The sequence below is a fragment of the Pelecanus crispus genome, chromosome 6 (assembly GCF_030463565.1).
Source record: "Pelecanus crispus isolate bPelCri1 chromosome 6, bPelCri1.pri, whole genome shotgun sequence".
NCBI classification, from domain to species: Eukaryota; Metazoa; Chordata; class Aves; order Pelecaniformes; family Pelecanidae; genus Pelecanus; species Pelecanus crispus.
In genome coordinates this window covers 14,927,320-14,945,700 of record NC_134648.1, presented here as the reverse complement: position 1 = coordinate 14,945,700, position 18,381 = coordinate 14,927,320, and the positions used below count along the sequence as shown (strand labels likewise).

At 36.0% G+C, this 18,381-nt stretch overlaps 1 protein-coding gene across 1 annotated transcript in view; it reads left to right on the top strand.

The window, feature by feature from the left end:
- The first annotated feature begins 379 nt into the window (after positions 1-379).
- The window catches only part of PSMA1 (proteasome 20S subunit alpha 1), a 32,850-nt gene continuing 14,848 nt past the window's right edge, over positions 380-18,381 (top strand). The window contains exon 1 of the mRNA XM_075712159.1: positions 380-474. The gene's annotated coding sequence lies outside the window, so the exon portion shown is untranslated. The remainder of the gene's footprint in view (positions 475-18,381) is intronic.

The following is an 18,381-nucleotide window of genomic DNA, read 5'->3' as shown; positions in this document are numbered from 1 at the left end:
GGGGAGGAGGGGGGGGGGGGGGGTGTGGGGGGCGGCGTCCCCGGCGTCCCGGCCTCTCCCGGAGCGGCTCCCGCCGCAGCCAGCGCAGGAATCCCGCAGCGCGCGGGCCGTATTCCGTGTGTATTAAACAGATCTTTTAAACGTATACGTATATCCCGCGCGACAGCCAGCCTGCCCCGCGGGGGAGCCTGTGGGGAGCGGGCCGGGCCGCGCCGCGCCGCCCCTCGGGCCGGGCCCCGGCGAGCCCAGGCGGCCGCGCAGCGCCCTCGCCACCGCGGAGGGACACGCACCTAGCTGGGCGAGCGATTTAGGGCCAGAAGCGCTGACCTGCTTTAACTTCCTTTTTTTTACTTGCCTGTTTGTTTCGAGATGCCGCGGAAAAGTTGCTAGGACGGGCTTTAAAGCACGCAGAGAGTATCGAAGTATTTCCCCTTTAAGGACTATCCCTCTTTCTTTTTCTTTAACACCTGAAAAGTAAGTATGGATTAGAGTAATTTACCACACTTTTTCCAGTCTTTCTTAACTGAGTTACAGATTAGACCGCACTGCCCGGCCAGGTTTGATTATTTGCTGATCCCTTTGGAATGGATCAAAATAATCGGTTTGGACCAGACTATTAAAAGCGTTTAGACTGCTCTAAGTGAAAATAGGCAGCTAATGGGATTTTGAGTAATGCTTTTGCTCATTCATCCTGTGGGTTTGTTTCTGGAAGAGTAACTGCTTAGCACTTTTGAAATTACAACTCTTGCGTCTTTACATCGTTCCTTAAAATAAGTGTCCTTTGAGCCATGTTTCCGTATAATATTATACTGCTTTACTTAAATCGGTGTAGAAATCAGATCAGGTAAGTCGGTGATTGCACTTTTTGCTTGCTTATTGAAACAAGGAATTCTTGAAATTACTTGGTGCCATTGCTTGCCATAGCACTTGAGTAGCGGTTGCTTTGAGGAAGCTGTGGTGTAGCAGGAAGTGCTGCTGGAGGATAGGGGCCTAAAAGTTGACAATATACAGAAATCGTCCTATTACTGGCAGAAAATACAATATGCAGGGACAAACAAAGTAATTTCTGTACAGAAGAAGATGGAAATAAGTAATTATTTGTTTTTCAAAAGGCAGATCAAATTGATGGAATTTTAACCCTGTTCTACACCTTCCTCTGTTTAGAAATAATCCTACAGTCTTTCCCAAAAAAGAAAAAGAAATTCTGTCCTGACTTGGTACACTTAGTACCAATATGATGGTACAGAACCTGTGTTTAAAAGTTTTCAAAAGAGAAAACGTGATGTTCCTTCAGGGATTATATTCTTACACTTACCTCTAGTCGTGTGTTAATGGTATCAATTGGACCACAATCAAGTGTATATGTAAATGTTTTCAGGGCTGAGATGTGTCTTGCTATTATGCATATCCTTTATTTTTCAAATCCCTTGAATTCAGCTATAAATAAATGCATTCCAGAAATAATTAGATAGTATACTCATCATTAAAACATCATATTTATGTGTCTGTAGCAGTGGACACTAGAAACTGCCTAAGGAAGAGTACAGAGATAGGACATCATATGATCCCCTAATACCCTGAATGAAACCATTTGTGGCTTTAGCACTTTCTGAATCAGAAGCAGTCTTATTTTTAACAGTTCTCAGTAGATTTTTATTCCACAAATTTGCCCAATCATTTTTTTTTTAAGTCCACGTAGGCTTTTGGCATCTGCAGTGTACTACAGGAAGAGGTCCTAGCTCAGCGCAACTTGGCTATGCATTGTGTGAAATGTGGTTTTGTTTTTTTAAAGTTTCCTATTTGTCTTAGTTGATATTCTTCTCATTTTGGAAGAAACAATGAACAGTTGCTCTCTAGTCACCTTCCCTCTTCAACTCATGATTTGCTGTCTTTCCTCAGTCTTGTATTTTCCAAGCTGAAGTTTTAGTCTGTTTGATTTTATTCACATATTACTATTAATCTCTTTTTTTTTTCCTTTTAATTTTTTGAGCACTACTATATGCTTTTGGAGGAGACCAGGAGTTACACACAGTATTCAAGGCACAAAAGCAGTCAAAATAATGGTTTTCATGTCATTATCCAGTTCTTTCCTTATAATTCCTGTCATTTATTTGTTTTGCTTTGTTAGGGAAGTGAGTAAGCAGATAAACTGAACATTGTTGAATGTTGTTCTGTTGAACATTTAACAAGCGCTGAACATTGTTTTCATAGCATTAACTATTATTCTAGTAATTATTCTATAATAATTCTAATAATTATATTCTATAATTATTATATTATTAGTCTCTATTAACATCTACATACACGAGATAGTTTTATAGGTAAGGATAGGATTTTTTTCTATGTTTACATTATGGTTATCTACATTAAATTTCACCTGCCTATGCACTCAGGACTGTGAATGTGCACGTCCTCTCAGCCAGCTCTATTTTTACTACCCTCCGTAACTTAGTAGCAACAGCATACTTAACCACCTTACTAGTTATGTGTTTTTAGATCGTTTATCATGAATTAATTAGCTATTATGTCAGTGGTATGTCTGTGCAAAAACACCCTGAAGAAATGTATACATGATTCATTCCAAAATGTAATGGGAATATAGTTGTTCTCTGGTAGCATCTCTGTTGCCTAACAATACTCTTCCTAGCATATTCCAGGCCCCTGTCCTGAGGAGTTTAGAATCTAATCACAAACAATTTCAGTATAAAGAAAACTTGAGTAGTTTAGTATCTATCATAAGTTAGAAGAGCGTTAACTAAATTTCTCCTTGTGACAGAATAATTTTTAGAATAAAGAAATACCTTTGCATTTACTGTTCCTTAAATAAATACAGAAAAATATAAAGTGTTTCATTTAAATTGGAATGAAGAAATTAATTTCAGGGTAATGTAATCTTTTTGTCATCTTCCAGTTTCACTAACAAAAGTAAGATAGGTAGTTTAGCGATTTTGGTTGATTCTTAAGGTACCATACGATAGAATACCTGCACCTATGTAACAGTGGCTATTGATACTGTGGCCTTGACATACAAATAAATGTCTTCAGTTGCTATTTGGTAAGCTTCTAAATGAAAATTGGGCTATAATATGTCAAAATACTGAGTTCTCATTGTCTGTTCTCTGTTCCAAAACAGGATAACTAGAAAGAACAGAGAATATAACTGTGATTCTCTTCACTGAAGGCTGTAATCTTGGTATCTTCTTTGGCCTGTTTCTCTCCTTTGGCCCACACATCCAGAACATGTCTAAATCTTAGAACATGTCTAAATCTTACCCCATCCACTTGAATATTTCTAAGTTTTAATCATTCCCTTCTGTTTGCACTGCCCTTTTTTTTTTTTTTATTTTGTCAAAGCCCTGGCTATTGTGTGCCCTGTAATCTTGGTGTGCACAGGGATCAGCTCTGTTGAAGACTGCTGTGGTTTTCACCTCACGAAGTACCTTTGTTGTCTTCTGTTCTTCAGACACATCAAATACAAACATTTGATTATTGCTTCCTAATTCAGTCCTGCGATTCTGATCAGTTTCTCACCATGTGGAAAACTTTTGCATCTGTTTAATAACTTTGGATGCAGTTGCCCAGCTCTTCACTTCAGAAAACCATTTTGTGTTTTCTCTTTTATCAGCACAGAACAGTTAACCAAATTCTAGGAAGCCCTCTTTAAAGTTTCTCTTCAAGCCTTCCATACTGTATTCATCAAAGTAATAATAATCAGATCTAATTATTATTGTATGTAATTGTGCTCTGACTGTAATCCTTGCCCTTTTTACATGGGGAAAGAGATTAACAATATGGTGCCTAACTTGGAAACTTTCATAGGGTAAGATTTCAGGAAATTATGAGACACATCAGTGCTTTCTAGATTCTCCTTTTTGTGTATTTCTGTGACAAAATTGTCTCAGATATGGTTGACGGCTTTCTCGAGAACTGAACTTTATCTTGGCCAAAATGCATCTGTTCTATTTGAGATTCATTTTTAATAATGGACTTAGATGTAATCAAGTTCTTTAAACAAAGTATCCTTTGAAATTGGAAACAAAAGAAATTTAAACCAGCTACATGGTTTAAATAGCTTGGCTTTCTAATCATAATCCGGGATCATTCGCGTAGAAATTCTTGGTATGACTGAAGAAGGGGTAAATTGATGCCTTGTTCAGGCAATGATATTCTACTACCTGACTACTGGTGTAGTGTAGAGCATATATTAAAAAAAAAAAAAAAAAGTTGGGAACAGACAACATATCTTGTGTTGGAGCTCTGAGTTAATAAGTTACTGCATTTGCTGCTTTTCTTTCATTCATATCCATGAGGAAGTTAATGTCTGAATACCATGCTTTTCACCATTTTTTCTCTGAATATTACAGTTTGAGAAATTAATTTGTAAATTAATATAAAGACAGTTAAGATGATGCAGGCAGTAACTGTGTGTACCTCAACTTTGTTATCAGTTTTACATCAGATGCTTGAATAAAGAAATGGCATTATTACAGCCATAATCAACAAAAAAACCCCAACAAATAAAAGAATATTAGACCTCCAGAAAACCCATACAAGTGTGGTTCACTTAGGGAAATCAGAAGTCTTAACCAAATTTGAATGAATGTTTGGAGAAACACCAACATTATGTATTATCTTTCTAAGTTTGTATTGTGGCAAACACTGTGGCTGCTCTTTTTGGTAAACTGTAGAAACGTGTGCTGCAACGAGAGCTGCTTGGATGACCTCATATTTATCTGTGTGTAATGTGCTATCCTTTAAAAGCAGGCTATGATGTCAACTGCTAAGATGTTCATATGTCTTCAGTGTTAGCTAACGGCCTAGAGAGATCTGCAGTGGTTCATAGGCAACCAGGCATAATGGAAACAAGTGACCGAAGGATACTAGGACGTAGTTACTAATGGAATTTAAAAAAGAAAAAAAAACACAAGAAAAAGAGGCTTCTTGTGAAAGTGTATTCACTATGCATGATGTCAGTATACTTGCAGTAAGGTGGTGTTAATGTATTTGTCATGTCTAAGGGTGGGAAGGAGAGATCCAGTTGCATTCCACATTAAGCAAAGCAGTCAGTTGCAAAGGTAAGTCACAACATTTTGATCTTTATCATGTGGCAGCAAAGACCGAGTTACTACAAATTACATCTTCTAGTTTAATTTGTCAAAAACAGACACATGGCAAAGAAAACTGTAAAGGAGTAGTGGAAAAAAGTTGTTCTTGTATGATAAGATGTCTCTAGTGGATATAGCACGTCAGTTTAAAAAGTGTGGGGTGATAGTACTAGAAAGATGGAGCTGCTATGATATGCCATTGTTAGATGAGATTTCCCATTTCTGGCGAAGGAAAATATCGGTGCAATGATCCAAGCTGTAGCTCAGCAGCAACAAACTTTGAGGAACAATTAGTGAGTAGCAGAAGCATTGTATCAACCTAATTAAACACTAACTCTTTAGAAACTAGAAGGACACAAATCTTTATCTTGTGTCTCAAGTTTTTTCTGGTGCCCATATTTTTGTTTTTATGAAGAGAAGCAGCAGCATGCTGGCTTCTGGTACTGTATCCTGATGCTTCTACTACTATATTTTCAAGTCTAAGCAATCAGCCTCCTCATCTGAACAAACTTGGACTCTTCTGAAATAGACCAACATGTGCATCTCCAGATAAGCATGTAATGGTGTTCACCTCTACAGCTGAAATGTATTTTGATCATCCCCTAGCTCTCATGGTGAAATTGTCAATAGACTACGATTTTTAATGTTTTACAAGCAGAATCTATTGATGCTGATGTGATTTCGGTAGTCAGGCCATGTATAATCTGCATATTCTTTCAAATAACATTAATAGTCTAACACTTCATATTAGCTTTATGGAAAGTTTTAATGGAATTGCATAACTTTTTAAAACAATTTTTATGCAATATATAATGTATAAATTAAAAAAAAAATGAGAAGTCATTCTCAAATTACCCATTTAAGTAAATGAGGATGTCTTCGGCTGATTTTTTTCCTCAAGTTACTGTGAAAAATGGGCTCAAGCTGCGCCAGGGGAGGTTTAGGTTGGATATTAGGAAAAATTTCTTCACAGAAAGGGTGGTCAAGCATTGGAGCAGGCTGCCCAGAGCGGTGGTGGAGTCACCATCCCTGGAAGTGTTCAAAAAACGGGTAAATGTGGCACTTTGGGACATGGTTTAGTCTAGTCTACCCTTGATTGGTTTAGTGTGGACTTGGTAGTGTAGGTTAATGGTTGGACTGGATGATCTTAAAGGTCTTTTCCAACCTAAACGATTCTATGATTCTATGATTCTATGGTTCTATGAATTTGGATGCTTATTTCCTAATAAAAATAAAGATAATGGGCTATCAAGTTCAACAAATAGCTGTCAAAATTCTGGCTTTAAGATATTAGAGAACTGTGTAATTATATATGGTATTGATTTTTTTACATGAGTTTATTTGGAGAATAGCAGGGTAGTTTAATTTTTTGACAAGAAAAATGCAGGAATTTGTCAAATGTGAAATTTTTGCCAGATTTTGCTTTTTTAAAGCTGGTTATTTGAGTACAATTTGTCATCCTATGGTATAAACAAAACTGAAGATTAAACAGAACATGGGTGACTTTCTTCATATGTAGCATCTCTCTATAAGAAGTTTACTTTATGCTGAATCATGTTTTTTTATAAAATCTACACCTTCACTGAAACAGCATTAAACTTAAGAATATATACTAATATTTTGATGGTAATTCAGTCCTTAACTTGCTAAATGAAATTTCTGTCTTGAATTGAAATAGAGGCATTTTATGGACTCTGCTCATATTAGTGCTACAGATTAAATCTAACTAGGGAGCTGGTTTGTTTTTTCAGAGAAGTCTGACTTAACACATGAGCATCAGATGCATAAATATATTCTGAAAAAGATCAAAATCAGTCCAAGTCAGGTCATTTATTGGGAGGGAGAGGGGAAAAAAAAAGTGAGCTGAATCATTCAGTCAGCTTCTCTCATTTCCACATCTTTCAGATACCCATTTTATTGACCTTAAATCCTTAAGACAGGTCCTTGTTAATTAACATTCAGTTAAATTCTGTTAAATTGCTAAAATTACATTATATTGTCAGCAGGCATAAAACAACCCAGTAAAGAAATTGTGCTGAGTTATACCTCTTAAGGGTCTGCCCTGTGTTTCAGCTCATGCTTGAGTATAATCTCAACTATTTTATTTGGATGTATTATTTCATTCAGTTATGTGTATGAAACCCTTATGGCCTTAATGTATTCAGAAATTTATCATACTTAATGCTTTCTTATGGGCAGTATTGTAAAAGCTTGGACTTAGAAGAAAATCGTATTAACATATTTGCTATTTGTTTTGTTCATAATTAAATAAAACTGAAACCTTTGACTTGAGGTATCAGGCTGTAGATGTCTGAATACTTGTGCTTTGACAGAAAATATGTGGAAATACATACAATATTGTACCTCTTGAATAAAAACCACAATATTATCTGGAATATTAAGCATTCAAAGATTACCATAAACTATTATATATCATTATCTTGACTTCTAAAATGTTTGGAGATTAATTTGGTTTTAGCATTCAAAGTAATGATGGTCTAATAAGACAGTCTATGTAAGCAAATCTCCGGAACAGAACATGTAAATACAACTTCCCCCCCCCCACCCCCCCCCCACCCCCCCCCACCCCCCCAAAAAAAAAGGGGGAACTGTAAGAGAATCCTGTAACTGTGACTTAGTAACTATTTCTTCTGGAGATTCAACATGAGATTAAAAAAATAGCAAAATTATGCAATTAAGCTAATTAGCTCATTAACGTGGAAGTATTCTGTCATTCTAACCACCGAAGGAATTCATCTGAGTAAAAAAGCAGACAGGAATAAATTGTGGTAGGAGACAAATCGTCTGGTTTTAAAATGATAAATGTATGTGGTTTATGTCTGTCCTTTAAAATCTAAGCACAGCACCAGCATTTGTTAGGTTAATTTTATTTTTATTAATTGTTAAGACCAAGTTGTTCATCATACATAACCTGAGCCTTCTACGTTGTCCAGGAAGTCATGACACAGTGAAAGTTCTATTTTCAAACAACTTGTCTAAGTAATCTTTCCTGTTTAAGTCTCATTTAGCTAAAAGTTACTTTTCTTCCTCATATAATGCAATAGGACTGGTTAGCATTCACAATCAATACTGCGTACAATTGCAGTAATTTATCACCCTGTTCTTAGCATCTTAGCTGAAGATCGCACTCCCTTTCACCATTCACAGTTTATTGAAAGCAGTACCCATTGCGTGCTTTGGGCTTAAGACAGCTCTGAACCTGAATTTACCACACCAGAAACTGCACACCAACTAAAGGCTTGAAATGTTTTTGTAATCGATGTGTTTGCTGCGTTTGTCTCTTCTGTATGGTACAATGATATGTCATGATTATTTACAAACACTGAGGGGTTGTATTTAGTTGTCAAAGGCAAACAAATGTAGGTAAAGCAGGCAGCAGTTTCACAAGATTGAGTAGCAGATAAGTGGCTTGATCGTTTAACTCAGCTATTTTTGTGCTCAAAACTACTGCTTACTGCCTTTAGGCATGATGTTACAGTAAGAGGAGGAAGAAGAGTTGGATGTGAAAATGTATTTAAATATTTCCAAGGTGTTCATTTTTGTCAGGTGATACTCTATAAGAGTAAGAATAAATAGGGTCTTTTAGAAAATACTGCTAATCTATGTGGGGTTTACCCATGCAGTAAAGACTAAACCATCATAAAAAGCCTCTCTCCTCTTGTTAACAACATGTCCGAATTGGCTACATAAGCAAAAATGAGGGTATGCAATGGAAATCTTACAAATTCTGAATCTAGATAATGCAAGTGTATTAACTTCAGTTGATTAAATTTTATGTGCTTATTTATAGCTAAAATGTGTCCAGCATACTGGGGTACAAACTAGTGTAAACAGCCATTTGCACCTGTTGGATCTTTCTTGTAATGAAAGAATAGTAATTGACCTGCAAAAATAAAAGTAACATATTTAGAAGGGTTTTTTTGTTGCTTTGGAGTTTTTGTGTTTGAATTAACAACAACCTGAGAGGAAAGGACCTTGAAAGAGAGCGAACTGGACACAGCAATAGGTTTTACCAGAGCTGGTAAATGAAACCCAGAAGTTTAATACATTATGGTATCTTTGCATTTATGCTCAATTAGTAATAACTAGGTAGCAATGACTGATGCTTAATACAACAAACACTCTATCAGTGAAGAACTATGTTTAAGTTTACATCATTAACTGATTTCTTATTTTATCATGTACTTGCAATATCATTTATACCATTCCATAATGATTCCTGTTGTGATTGTTTAAATTATGTAAGAGGGTATGGAAGCATGGAAAAAATCTTGAGGGTTTTTTTGAGACCTGAAAATTTGTCTAGTTCAACCTTCACGGAATTTTAATTACATTTGGAAAAACTGTTACATCATTTGCAAGTTACGTGAAATGCTTGTATCTTATTTTATTATAACTATTAGCATAACATTGACCATGAACTGAGTTACAGGTTTTTATTTACTTAGCATTCAAATAATTTTTTTCAAGAGGAATAGATACCACATAATAAATTCCATTGATACAGTATTCACTAGCGCTTGATCTACAACAAACTGCAGTGCTATGTATTTGATTATTTCTATAGCTATACTCAAAATGTCTTCTTTACTAGAATTAGAGTGTTTATTAAATGTAAGTATTATGCCAATATATTGCTAGAGAAAAAAGCACAGTGAACAAACAGTACAAGTAGTAAATGAAGTGAACATGTACCTGTATTACCCTTTGTTATTGTTTACTTACTTGCTGACTTGTAAAATTTGCTGATTTGTAATCTGTTTCTCTGTGACTGCTGCTAATTACAAAGACCCTAAAATTCATAATAATGACTGCTTAGTACCAATGTGTGCTTGATAATGGTTTGAAAGTTTGTGATTCCTAACCACTTTGGGTTTTAGTACTTAATTATTCTAAGGCTTATTGCAATGTAGTAGTTTCCTAAATGTAGGTCTCCTAGATCAGATCCATGCAGCCTTTGGGGTTTAAAACACTACAACACTGGTTTCATTATCGGATATATAAAAATTACAAAAAAGCTATGTACCAGGAGGTTAGCCAAATACCAAAGAAGCTGAGTGATACTTTAACTGAAGTTGCTTACATCATGTATTCAAATCGGTGCTGTTAATTCTGAGGCACTTTTATTTTAAAAGTGAACATCAGATGTCAGGTAGTATTGTTAAAGGTTAGAGTTAAACAAGATTTTATGTTCTTCAGTTTTGGCCTTGATTACTTACTGTGAAGTTACTGAAATAGCCCTATCTGTTAAAATATTATCTACTTGGCATGTTTGCTTTCTTTAACGCTGAAAGTGAGGAATCGATCCTTTACACATAAATTTAGTTTTACTTTTATTTATTAGCCTGTCCCCTTCTCACGATTGATGCATTTTTCGTGCAAGTTCTGAAAGGGGTAGAGGAAAGAAGGAAAATAGCATTCCAGTTTTAAGGAAATGTTTAGTTAAACTTTCAATGCTTTCCGATATATTGGGGTGGGGGAATTCCAGACTCAATTTATATACTTTGTAGTTTAGGAATTGTTAAAATGTACATGGGGCAGTTACGGTGTTAACTGAAATCCTGGGATGTATCCTATTTAGTTACATCTCCAGCTAGGTCTCCTACACAAATAGGTCTGTACCAAATCTAATGGTGCAATTAACATATTTCTGAATAGAAGAACACTGAATCGCTGTAAAAGATATTAATTTGGCATATGTAAATTAAAATAACTAAGGAATTTTCAGGGTTTGATTTGAGAGGCCCTATTCTGTACACTGCCCGACAAAATAAAAGAGCCTTAGAGAGGATAGGCAGGAATGTTGCTTTAGTATATATTTTTTTATACTGAGGCTTTAGGCAGTACTGATCTATGAACAAGGTCATGTTTCTGAGAGGTCTAGCTAAAAGCCTTTGTTTTTATGGCAGACACGTGAATATGTTGACTTGGGACATAAATAAGTATACACTAGTTTATTTTACTATATGTAGGGTAGTAAGATTCCAGTTGCCAGAGCAGTATGCACAAGTACATTTGTTTTCTGTCTGTGTTAATCTGAAACATACATAAGCTATTTTTATAAATGGACATGACTTTTTATAAGATGTTTGTGAAGTCAGGCCGTGCTTTCCCAGTTACTTGGAAAGCTAGTCTTAAATGACAAAATGACATGCAGAAATTTAACTTACATGAACCTTAACCAATAGAATCAGGTACTTTCCATGTATTGTTAATTACAATCGCTGAACATAGTTCACAAACACAAATGTAAATTTTTTAGACATGGAATGCAAACAGTATGTTCCAAGAGTCAAAAGCTGTTTCTTCTGATAAGAAACGTGTCATCTGTTTTTCCTCCTTCCCCACCTTTTTTCCCCCCTTTTTCCCCTCCTTTTCCCATATAGACAGGCTATGGGACTCTCTAAGGGCCAGCTTTCTTGAAAAGCTTCCTTGATGATTAATAGTATGCTAGACTCACTTCATTTGAATTAGGCAAGGATTCAATATTCTCTTTATCAGCTGATCTGTGTTTATGTTCACAGTGAGAGTGTGTCTGTACCTAGCACTATAGGTCAGATAATCTTACTGATAGCAGTGGGAGCATGCAGAAATATCAACCCCCTACATAGTGTCAGTGTGACAGTAAGCACAATCCTCTTTCTACTCAATTGCTCGTAAATGTCTGCTGAATCAAAATGATTCCTCATTTCATACAGTACCTGTGGTATGTTGAAAGCTGACTCCCAACTTTGAAACTTTCAGGTTTTTTACAGTTAAGAGAGTTTTAGCTACTGCTGGTATTTTTATTCTACTTTGTTTAGGTTCTGCTTTGGGGTTTTGAGAGGTGCATTGATCTTGGCAATTGTTCTTCATCTCAGATAATCATCCCCATTGCTTTGATAGCCCATATGCCTGGGTAACTTTGTCTTTTTGCCCACTGAGATCATTAGCACTAGCTTCAGGAGTATCTGTTAATTAGGTTTGTGTGTTCTTCAGGGCCAAGTAGCATCAAAATAGCTTACTATCCCATCAACGCAACTAGAGAATTGCTTTTGAACACCCTGTTTCAGTCAGGATGGGAAAGAGCTGTACTCCAGACAGAGATGAGGCCCCACACCTGGGACCCTCTGATTCCTGAGCAAGACCTTAGTAGTGGGTCAGCTCCATGACCATTGTGGCAGCTGGAGAAGCTTGTCAGACCTGCAGCATCACACTACCTGTTTTCCAGAGAGCCCTAACACGGGCTATTGCCATATTGCCATGTTCTTAAGGAAGAGATCTCCCTGTGGTCTGGGTCTTCACCTCCTCTCAGTGCTTCATAAGTACTTTCCAAGGCTACTTTTCTAAGAACTCCTAGTTACTTGTGCTCCATAGAAGACTGGATGCTTCAGCCTCACTTCAGTTCCACATTTGGAACTATCTTGTGTGCTTCTCAAACTATATCCACAAGATCTTTGACCATCTGGTGACCTTTATCAGATTACTGCCCAAAGATTTTTGCCAGAAGTTTGACACTCCAATTATTGAGGGTCATATGTCATCTAGAACAATCCTGCAAGCCTCACTTGACACAGCAGGGACGGCAGTCTGTGCTTTCACCTCCTCCTCATTTCTTAGGCAATTTTCTTGGCTTCTGTGTTTCCAGGGAGAATAAAACAATTATAAAGAAAGAGATTCTTCAGCATCCATTCCAAAGGAGCATTACGGACCACAAAGGGGTGGGAGCTGGAACACTGTACCAGAAGCAAGCAGAAATAGTTTATTCTTCTACTGGTTGTTTAGTGAAGTTTTGCCCTATTTTTGAAGTATAGACTTTTTGTGGCTGAGTGTGAGCAACACTTATTATTAGAATGTTCTTCTAATTGCCTATTCTTCCAGGTCTTTGTAACAGATGCTATCTTGGCTGGAAGTTGTCCTTGGGTGACTTGAGATCGGAGGGAGGTATGCTGTCCTCCCCAGAAGTATAGGATATCAGGTATCAAACGTTTCTGCTAGCAGTCTGTCTGGGTTCTTGAATGAGCTGGAAAACAGATTAGGTCATTTCAAGTATCCGTATCATAAGCAGGAAGTCCATGACAATGTTCTGGAGACTTTTCTACAAGCATGTGGTTAACTGAGACCTATTCTTCCCAAGGATGTGAATAGGAAATGCCATCCTTTTTACTCCAGAGTGTCTTCCAGACCCGTTTGTAATCAACTGTTAAAGGACACAGACGCGTTCGTGTCAACCATGCGCGTATTTTCTAATCTTCAGAGTTGTTTTGAAAGATAAAGTAGGATAATGATGGTCATTCTGATAGGTAAGGATGAACATAAGGCAGATCTGACATCATTTCAACTTTTCAGTTGAACTTCTCTGTTCCACTTCATTATTGAAGTCTTTTTTTTTTTTAAATGCCCAGAGATTTTTTTTCCCCCCTTCAGAGAAATACCCTAATTAATAGAAGAACAGATAAAAGGCAGATTTATTTGGCCAAGTAGACTTAAATTGCCATATGATACACAGAAAGGCCAATTTTCCTTTCCTTGGCCTCATTGTCTGGAATTCTGCTCTATTTCCTGGATGGATGGCGCTGGGTTCTTCTGTCAGCTCAATCTATTTGACAGCTGTTTCAGCACTGCACTTCCAGGCTGGTGGCTTCTTTGTTTTTGTTGATACTATAGTAATTGGATCTTGAAGGGTTTGTTAATATTTTTTTCTCCTTTATGTACTAGTTTTCAAGTAGGATCTGAATATCATAGTTGTTTCCTGTGTTTCTGAACACTTTTTGAGTGGCCAGAAATGGTACTTGAGCTTTGAAGTGCTTGTCAATGTTCATCACAGGTCCTTCATAACTTACGCTAATCTTGGAAAGAGGTATGCATTAAGAAGGAAAAAGTATGGAAGAAGAACACATGCAAAGCTAGATATCTATTAGAACTGTTATCAACTATTTAAAGAAAAGACCTTAAAAAGGCAGTATGCGTACATGCGGCAGTGCAACTTAAGAAATGGCATTTCCTGAGCTGAGAAACATTCTATGAAATTCACATTCACTTCACTTTGTAGAAGTGATTGTATAATGAGTTCATCCCTGGCTAGAAACAAGATAAAGTTGGTCAATTTGATACCAATGCTCAAAAGTCTCTTAAAGGAGATGTAAACCACTCCTAAGCAATGAAGTACTGCTGTCATTTTACTTGTATGCTACAGTTGCACAACGCTGTATGATTAAAACCTTTTGTGAAAATACAAATGTGCATAATAAAGTTGTTATTCTGTCAATTCCTGTTATATTTTTTAATTTCTTTCCTTCTTCGTGGCTAATCAGATTTAGGCCAAAATCCAGAAGACCATTGACAAATATGTTGCTGCAGACTGATAGCCAGTTATCTAGATTAATCCTTTAAATTCACAAGACAAATGCTAGGATACGAAATTTGGAGATATACACGCATGCCCACCAGTTTTCAATAAAAGCAGAAATAAACTATATATACTTTCTTAATTTGATTTAAATTTGACAGTACTGACTACCTATTCAAGATCTAAGTAAAACTGTGGCTATACTGAAGTCAGTGAAAAAAAAAATTGATAATGATGTAAAGATTGTACTTCAGAAACTGGATTTTAAAACTCAGGTTGAATATATTCTGAAGAAATGTTTAATAAGTCTGATTTGCATTACAAATATATATTGATATCACTTCAGTAGAAAGCTACATTATGAAAGGGCAAGCCATATACATGGAGAAGACTGGTAATTATTGATAAGGAAGCAGTATCGGGGCATACTTCAAATTACATTGTGTAAATGTTTTTTGGATAAGATCCTAAACAAATTAACTTAATGTTTTGCTTTAGTGGTAAGAAGAGCATTTTGGTCTGAAACTAATCTAAATAACGTGTGCTGAGTATTGTGTAAAGTTATTAGTGAGAATACAGAATTTGATAAAAGCATTCTGTTTGAGAGTAGGTTATTTTGTAACTTTCACCTATATGACTTTGCACAATATTAAAAAGAAACAAATCCATTCATACTCACTGCTCACTATGAAATAAGGAGGTACCCAGGGCTTTCTAGTAATTGTATTGCCTTAATGCATTTCAAGTTGCGTAACAAAAAATTGATAGCCTCTATCACTGGTCACTTTTCAAAATCCTAAGGTATGTATTCAGTTTCCAACCTGGAAAATATCTTCCTGTTTTTATTAATTATTATACATAGTTGAAAGGGTCCATACAAATGCAAAGATAGTTTTCTGATTTCATGCTCTCTCTTTTTTTTTTTTTTTTTTAATTTCCCTATTCCAAGTATGAAATCTTCCATTTGGTAATACCTTTTGTCTGAAGAATTATTATTCTTGTTCATTTAATGATGTGATAAAGACAGCTTAAAAATATTTTGGTGCCACAGAATCTGTTGTGAATGAGACATCTGTAGTCACAAATTTATTTGATATATACTTCTTAAAATGAAAAGCAGATGTGCAGATGTGTTGACTATGTAGTGATATGCTAATAACTACTGCAGAGATTTTTAGATACTCACTAGCTAGTTTCAAAGCAGGGTTACATCAAGGTGGTCTGGAATTAATTTAGAGCCCTTCAGGCCCATCACTTAATCCTTCCATGGACCAGGCTTACAAGTGAAGGGTTGCGCCAAATACTCTGGATTTAGAATTATCCTTACATCAATGGAATTTGTTCAATTTTAAGCATGTATGATGCACTGTCTGAGCTCGGCGATCTGTCAGAACGATTGCAGACAATGGACATTACACTGCCAGAAGCTCTCTCACATTTGTCAGGACAGGCTTAGATTTCTGCTTGCATTGTTGTTAGTTTAGGAATATATGCAATCAAGATGGCAGTGCCAAATAAAATTTGTACTATGAAAACAGGGATATGCATGACAGCAAAGCTGTTAAAATCCATGTAGCAAAATGAGGAGCTTGGCAAACAGTAAAAAAAACTGGCTGATGACAGCAAGACTTTTTAAGACTAAAGCTTACTTGAACATCTATTGTTTCCTGCATATTAATCCTGTATTGTGGTCTTTCCTAATCAAAAACTGAATCCATGCTAAGAATGGGCTGAGTCACTTTTTGAAAAGTGTGGTCCACAAATACCAGAATTGTTCCCTAATTAGTAACTGACTATTACAATAAGTTTAACACTCCCATAGAACTTGAAAATGCCTGTAAAGAAAAGTGTCACAGAAATCCTTAATGTCTTGCTAGGAATAGTAAGTCATTCCTAGGGGCTTCTCTCTCTCATCGTCTTTTTTTTTTTTTAAAGTACTTAGTTTAATAGCCTCTGGCAAATTTATTTCTGTATGCGAATGTATTTCCATTTTTCAAGCAGAAGCTTTTGGCAATAATAGATGTGGCAAAAACATTGTGAACATTTTATTGTGTGATCTACATATAAGTACTCATTGTAAAATATTTATGGAATATAAATGCATAACTAAGAAGGTAATACTTTCTCTAGCCATTAATTTAATATGACAGTAATGTCTGTCGTAAGGAAATGGGATCCATTAGTGGTCTCATGGATTACAAAGGCTTTATTTCTGTATCACTCTATCTGTTATTTCCAATCTGTGCTGACAATTATACTTAATTCTTGCATGGGTAGAAATTTTGAAAAAATTCATCACTAATATAACTGATACAGTATTTATTCATGAACTTGTGCATCATTCACAGATGTCTGTCCCAAAATGCTGTGTATCCGCTGCTGAATGTTTGATGACGCTTTGGTTTTGATTCAGGTATACTCAGTCAAAAATAATGCCAACAATATGAATCAACAGTAGCAATTAATATATTTGAAAGAGTTTATGCAGCTATATGCACACTGAAATTGATCTTTTATCCTCAGAACCTTAAAATAATAACTGCCATTCTTCTTCATTAAAATAACACTTAACTGATTTTCATAAAACTCCAATAATATATTTCGTTATGCTCCCATAAATTATGAAAATGGTTCTTCAGTTATCTTTTAATGACTCAGACAATACTATGTACACTGTTTAAATCATACCTTCTAGGCTAGCAAGCAATTTACAGCTCAAAATATGTTTTTCTTGTACAATTAATATATATTATACAGGAACCCTTCCTCACTCAGAACAAAGAAATAAATTTCAGGTCCAAGAAATAACTAGCAATAATATCCATGTGAATTTCTCTCTAAATACATTTTTGTTTTATGCAAACAAGAACTTACAAATAAAAACTATTTCCATGACCAGGGTATGCTACAACAGCTCTACTGTGTTGAACCTTGTGCCCCTTGTTTGTTCCAGGACCGGATGGAAAGAGCCAGACTCTTTTCTGCAGTTCTCTTTCCACAGGGATTATTTTAGCCTGCTTTCAGCATTGCCTGGTCTTTCCCAGCCAGCTTTGATGATCAAACAAGGTTAGTTACCCTGAAGGCCTGTCCTGAAAAGGACAAATGATGTCAGTTCACAAAAGCTATAGATTTTAAAAAATTGGGAATAGACTTTAAAAATTTGTGTAGCTAAGATTTTTCATGACAAAATATTCCAGTGTTTTAAATTGGACAGTAGTTTAAAAAAATGTTAAAAAATGCCTTTGGCAATGTGAATGCAAGGCTGTCATAGAGAGAGAAATGTCTGCACCTCTACTGAGAACTTGCAAAAGAACAGGAAAGGAATTTGGCATCATTTATAGAGACAAGTTATTTCTTCCTATTTACAGTACTAAATACAAAACGGTAGGTTGTTTTTTCTTTGTGAGCACTTCTGAGAATGATTCTAAAGACAAGTACGTATGTTTATAGCAGCTGTCAAATTTTTGCCCTCAGTCTTAACCTAGCTGATGAAACTGTCATCAAATATGACCAACGTCATGCACGAATGCTTACAATTAAGTAGTCTTTTCACCTTATAAAATAATGAAGTAAATTTATTACCTGCATTACATCCAAATATGATGATTGATCATCAAATGGACATTCACCATACAATACAAAAAAGGGAGCAAGCTGTACAAATTCTTTCTGTCTCAGGATTTTGCTGTCCTTAGTTTCTTACAGTGCCCCATTTCATTTAAATAGGGGTAGCATTGTTATAAAACCATTGAGAGTTACTTGCCTAATGCAGCTCACTTTTTGTTACCGCATGTTCTTGCCTATGCCACCTATTCTAGGAGCAGTCTGACTTCTGCTTGGCTGGTGAGCTTTACTTCATCCTTCCTCTTTAGCACAAATAGTATCTCCAAGTCTCCTGAGGCTAATACTGACCACTTCTTTCCCCCA